At 33.3% G+C, this 6000-nt stretch overlaps 1 pseudogene; it reads left to right on the top strand.

The window, feature by feature from the left end:
* The first annotated feature begins 4383 nt into the window (after positions 1–4383).
* Positions 4384–6000, top strand: part of LOC112407188 (BRISC complex subunit Abraxas 2 pseudogene) — a 54898-nt pseudogene continuing 53281 nt past the window's right edge.

The raw sequence follows: 6000 nt of genomic DNA, 5'->3' as shown, positions 1-6000 counted from the left end.
AGAAAATGCAAAACATTAGTTTTGACTTTATGGATAAAAAATGTGTTTTAAAAATTGTTCTGGAAATGTTTTGGGGCTTGTCTTTTGGCATAAAATTGGCTTTGACTATGTAGTACGAGCAGCTTGCTAGTTTAATGGACTTGAAACCTGTGTATAAGACCTTTAAATGATGTTTGGGATGTGATATTGTCATCTATCCATAGATATTTCAAACCATAAACATATACTTAGCTCTGGAGAGTGTGCGGTTTTTAAAAATAACATTTTTATTTTAGAATAGTTTTAGATTTGCAGAATTATTCTAAAAAGACTAAAGAGGGTCCTCATATACACCATACATAGTTTCCCCTATTACTAACAACTTGGATTAGTGTGTACATTTGTCTTCCCCTATTACCAACAACTTGGATTAGTGGATACATTTGTCACAATTTGTGAACCAATATTGATATACCATCATCATCATTATTATTATTATTACTAAGTCATGTCCATATTTTGTAATTTTTTTTACTCAAATTGTTCCAGCTTTGACCATTGGGGTTGGCTCTGGGGCCCCTTTTTTTCTTTTGAGTATTTGTATTCGAACACTAAAGATGCTGTAGGCTCATCTTGTGTACTTCCTACCCTATTCCTAGAATCAACCCTTTCTCCTGGATCTCTGGTTATTCTTATAGGAGAATGGTATATAAGAAACCAAGATCTGTGCACTAGGTGTGTTTATTACTACTGAGTTCTTGTTGTTTTTAGACCCTCTAAACTGACAAACTTAGTGGATGTATGTACCTTTACTAACCCACTTACATATACACATCTACAAATATTTCTCTATAAATACCTACCTGTGTCTATATTAAACTAAACATGAATTCATTAGAGTCTCTGACTTATATCTTATGACATGGATCACTCTAACCTCCTCCCCTTGCTTATACTCCCACTTCAACAGTGAGAAACCTGGTTCCCATCATCTGCTACCCATTTACTTGTTTAATTCCAGTATCCATACATAGGGCTTTCAGAATTGCTAACCCACATGCCAGTGGGAACAGCTTCATCAAAAAAGAACAGAATAGTGCTATGCACAGTTACTTTTGTCCTTATTCTTATAGATTCCATTCATTTCCAAAGTTATTAGGTTAGCATCTTTGTTGGCCATCCCTTCACTGGTTGTTTCATACAGTTATAAAACTTCTTTTTCACCTTCTACATTCCATCTTTGGATCCCTCAACTTTGGAAAAACTTTTAAATTTGCATACATTAATGTTCACTCTTTCTGCTGTAAAGTTACAGTAGTTTTATCAAATGCAAAATGTCATATATTCACCATTACACTATCATACTGAACACTCACTGCCTGAAAAAATCCTGTGCTTCAACCATTCAACTCTTTCCAACTCCAAACTCCTAGGAACCACTTATCTTTTTCTTATCTTTGTTTGGGTGTTTTCTTCTTTACCAAGTGTCCTGTAACTGGAATCATGTCGTATGTAAGTTTTTCAGACTATCTTCTTTCATTTAGCAATATGAATTTCAGATTCAGCCATGTCTACTTGTGGCTTGATAGTTCATTTCCTTTTATCACTGAATAATATTCCATCATATGGATTTACACAGCTTTTTTTTAACCCATTCACCTATTGAAAGACATCTTGCTTGTTTTCAGCTTTTTCACAATTATGGGTAAAATTGCTATAAACATCTGTGAGCAGATTTTGTGTGCATATCATTTTTTAAATCAGTTGGATAAATATATAGCAGCATAATTGTTGGATTGTAGGCTAAGACAATGTTTAGCTTTATTAGCAGCTTCCAAATTGCTTTTCAATTTTGCATTCTCACCAGCAATGAATGGGAGATTCAGTTGCTCCATATTTTTTCCAGCAATTGGTATTGTCAAATCTGTGAATTCTAGGCATTCTAATAGGTGTGTAATACTATTTTATTGTTGATTTAATTTGTACTTTCCTAATGGCAAATGATGTTGAAGATCTTTTCATATTCTTACTTGTTATATATATATATATATGTATATATATATTCTTTGATGAGCTGTTTGTTGAGATCTTTTGCCCAGTTTTTTCATTGAGTTTTTGGGTTTTGTTGTTAAATTTCAAATGACCTTTGTATATTTTGGATACAGTTCTTTACCAAACATATGATCTATGATCTGCAAATATTTTTTCCATTTGTCTTTCACAGAGCAATTATTTTTGATAAAACCCAACATCTCAGTTTTTTCTTTTACGGATCATGTTTTTAGTGTTGTATCTGAAACCTCAACACAAAACTCAAATTTTCTCTTATGTTTTCTTCTAGAAGCTTTTTAGATCATTGATCCATTTTCAGTCATTTTTCTAATGTAAGTGGTGAGTTTGTGTCTAGGTTCTTTTTTCTTTTTTTTTGCATGTGGATATCCAGTTGTTCCAGCGATGTTTGTTGAAAAGGTTCTATTTTCTTCACTGAATTACTATTGTACCTTTGTCAAATTCAGTTGATTATATTTGTGGGTCTATTTCTGGGCTCTCTATTCTGTTCCTTTATCTGTGGTGTCTTTGTTTTTGCCAATACCATGTTTTATTTATTTATTTTTTTTTTTTTTTGCGGTACGCAGGCCTCTCACTGTTGTGACCTCTCCCGTTGCGGAGCACAGGCTCCGGACGCGCAGGCTCAGCGGCCATGGCTCACGGGCCTAGCCGCTCCGCGGCATGTGGGATCTTCCCAGACCAGGGCACGAACCCGTGTCCCCTGCATCGGCAGGCTGACTCTCAACCACTGCGCCACCAGGGAAACCCCTACCATGGTTTCTTGACTACTATGGCCTTATGTGAAATTTTAAAATTGACTCCTCCAATTCTGTCTTCTTTTTCAGTGTTGTCTGGGCTATTCTATGCCTTTTGCCTTTCCATATACACTTGAAAATCACTATAACCTTCCAATGAAATCTCACTCTTTCAGAAAACCTATATTTTGGCTGTGACTTTTATACATGTTACTTCTTAAATAGCTTCCTTCTCTCACTCCCCAACTCCAGTTGAGACAGGAATGCCACACATGACTAGAGTAAGAGGAATGCCTTTTCCCCAGTGGTTCTGAGGCAAGGCTCTGGTAAGTTCTTTCCTCCTGGAAAGTTGGCTTTGTTAGAATACTCTTGGTATATTTCACAATAATTACTCCTATCCTCTTCCTGCTACAACTGGAGGGGATCTTGCTCAGATTTTCACTGGAGAATCTGGTGGGATTCCAGGCAGAAAGTCCCATGAAAGTATGAGGTCCTCTTAAGACCTTCTAACTCTCATGCTAGTTCAAATTCAGTCTCCAGCAATTTATCAAGGTTAGCTCATGTTCTTACAATTTTATGGCCCCAGTGGCTTTTGCTCCAGGTAAGCAGATCTCAACTTTGACTCTCTGAATTCACTTTCCTTTCCAGATTTTATGGTGGCTATTTGCCCCACAAAACATTTTTTGACGAATCCAAGAAAAGTCATTTATTTTTTATTGTGTCAAGGTTTTTCTTTTTCCTTTCAAGTTTTTTAGATGTTTGTGCTGAAGCATGAAGTCTCTGATATGATTTTAATGAAGTTTAATTTTACAAAATTTCTCATTTTTCTTCTCAAGTTCCCATATATGTGGTAAAATCTATAGTCTGGTAAAGGCCTCCAGTTTCAAATTTGTGATAAATTCTCACCTTGGACCAAGTTTGGAAGAAATTGTTAACTCTTTCTGGATGAAGAGAGAAATTTCATACTCAGGAGTTACCTTCAACAACTGAGATGTTCCCTTCAACAATTCTGAGTTCCAATTTTGAGTTCTGAGTTAGGTGTATATTAAATATATACTAAACAGATTTAAATTCACTTTAGCTAATGCAATCCTTTTCCAGTAAGATTAGATTCGTGGGATGCAATTAACCGTAGAAGTAGTATTTACAAAGAATTGATAATTGAAACAATACACAGAGATTTCTTTAAATTAGGAACATATTCAAAGAATGTAATTTTTACCTGAAATATAGCAGATATTTAATAGAGATATACTTTAAAAAATATATTCCAGTTTCCTAAATCCCTCGTTGCTGGAACTGGCTTATCTAAATTAGGAGCAAAACTAGTCTAGTCCATCTCTTTTGTTTCCTTTGACTTCCCTTCTAGGATTGGGTTAAAAAAGTTAGTAATGGGAATCCAAATGAAATAAAGGATGTGACTTAAGTAACCCAATATCCTAAAGAACACTCAGATTACATTATGTTATTATGAAGAAAATTCTCAACCCTTTACCTACAAGAGGAGTAAATATCAAATTCTGCTGTATGGCATTCAAGGTATTCTATAATATGCTATCAACCTATTACTTCAGAAACATTTGCCTCTGCATTCCTCAAGATGAACATTATATGTTCAAATGACTTGAGTGAACAAGCCAACAGCTCACTCTCATCTTGGAAAGCTCTCTATGGAACTGGTACTCATCCTTCAAGGTGAGGGATGTTTACATATTAACTCACCTAAAAGCTAGAAGATCATCTGTTAGCTCAGAGTTCTGTGACAGGCATAGGAAATACTGTGATGTACACTTAATCCCACTTATAAATTTACAGTTTAGTGGGAGAGGCAGAGAAGGAAACAGTTATAGTACTCTGAGATAAATATTTTATTAGAGGTTAATATAAAATCTTCCCTCATCTTTATGATTGAAATAATTTGAGCATTTCTCTTTTTTTATACTAACTTTATTTTTCTTATTTTATTTTGTATTATGATACATTATTTTCATAATCTCTTACTTCAATGTTATAACATTTATGAAGACAGATAAAAGAGCTTATTTGTTGCTTTATTTCCATAGCATCTAGCATAATGCTTTGACCAGATAACACTTGTTCAAAGGTTTGAAGAATAAAACTTTAATATTTTACTAGTATATAAATGGTGTTTCTTGTTAAAATAATCTTTCTATTACAAAGAATGTGAAAAGATTTTGGAAGCCTTTACATTTAGGACTACTTGATATAGCTTGTAGATAGGTATTTGACATTTTGAGTTGGATAGCTCCTTTTAATTAAAGATTATGATTTATTATGGCAGCAACTTTCTGTAAAGAAAAAATATGAAATTATATGGAATAATAGCTCAAATGTAAAATGTTTCTAAGGATAATTATAAAATCTAAATATACTTGGTGAACATTTATCATTCTTCAAAGTTTTAATATACCTGAAACCAGAGAAAATAGTGTAATCTGAAATGAATATAAAGAAAATTAAGAAAAAAATAGTCCTTTTGGTTAGAAGTGAGTAGATATTGTTAATATAAATTATGGTAATGGTTGAATATTTAAAGAGTTATTTCAAAGCACATTTAATTACTGAGATTTTTAAATTTTTTATTGGAATATAGTTGATTTACAGTATTGTGTTAGTTTCAGGTGTAGAGCAAAGTGAATTAGTTACACATATATATTTATCCACTCATTTTTAGATTCTTTTCCCACATACGCCATTACACAGTATTGAGTAGAGCTCCCTGTGCTATACAGTAGGTCCTTATTAGTTATCCATTTTATATATAGTAGTGTGTATATGTCAATCCTAATCTTCCAATTTATCCCTCCCCCCACCCCTGGTAACAATGAGTTTGTTTTCTACATCTGTAACTCTATTTCCATTTTCTAGATAAGTTGAAGTACCATTAACATTACTGGGTACAGACCAATGAAAGCTACAAAATAATGAGTTTACTAAATATATTTCATTTGCTTCACTTTTCTTTTCAAAAAAATAAAGCCCAATTGTCTGCATTGTATTGGTTAAGGAGAGTAAATTTCCTGCCAAATGTTAAATATATCTACAAAAATTAACTCTTGCTATAAGATAATATTCAGAAAAGTTTACAAGGAAGCAATCAAATCTTCAGTCTTCATGAATGATAATGAGGGAGGCAGGATTTCTTGAAAATGTTTGTAATATAAGCAATAAATGCATATGATATTTTTACAGAATG

Source organism: Neophocaena asiaeorientalis, unplaced genomic scaffold (assembly GCF_003031525.2).
Source record: "Neophocaena asiaeorientalis asiaeorientalis breed wild unplaced genomic scaffold, Neophocaena_asiaeorientalis_V1.1 scaffold537, whole genome shotgun sequence".
In the NCBI taxonomy this organism is placed as follows: Eukaryota; Metazoa; Chordata; class Mammalia; order Artiodactyla; family Phocoenidae; genus Neophocaena; species Neophocaena asiaeorientalis.
The sequence above is the reverse complement of the archived record's forward strand: the minus strand, read 5'-3'. Positions and strand labels throughout refer to the sequence as shown.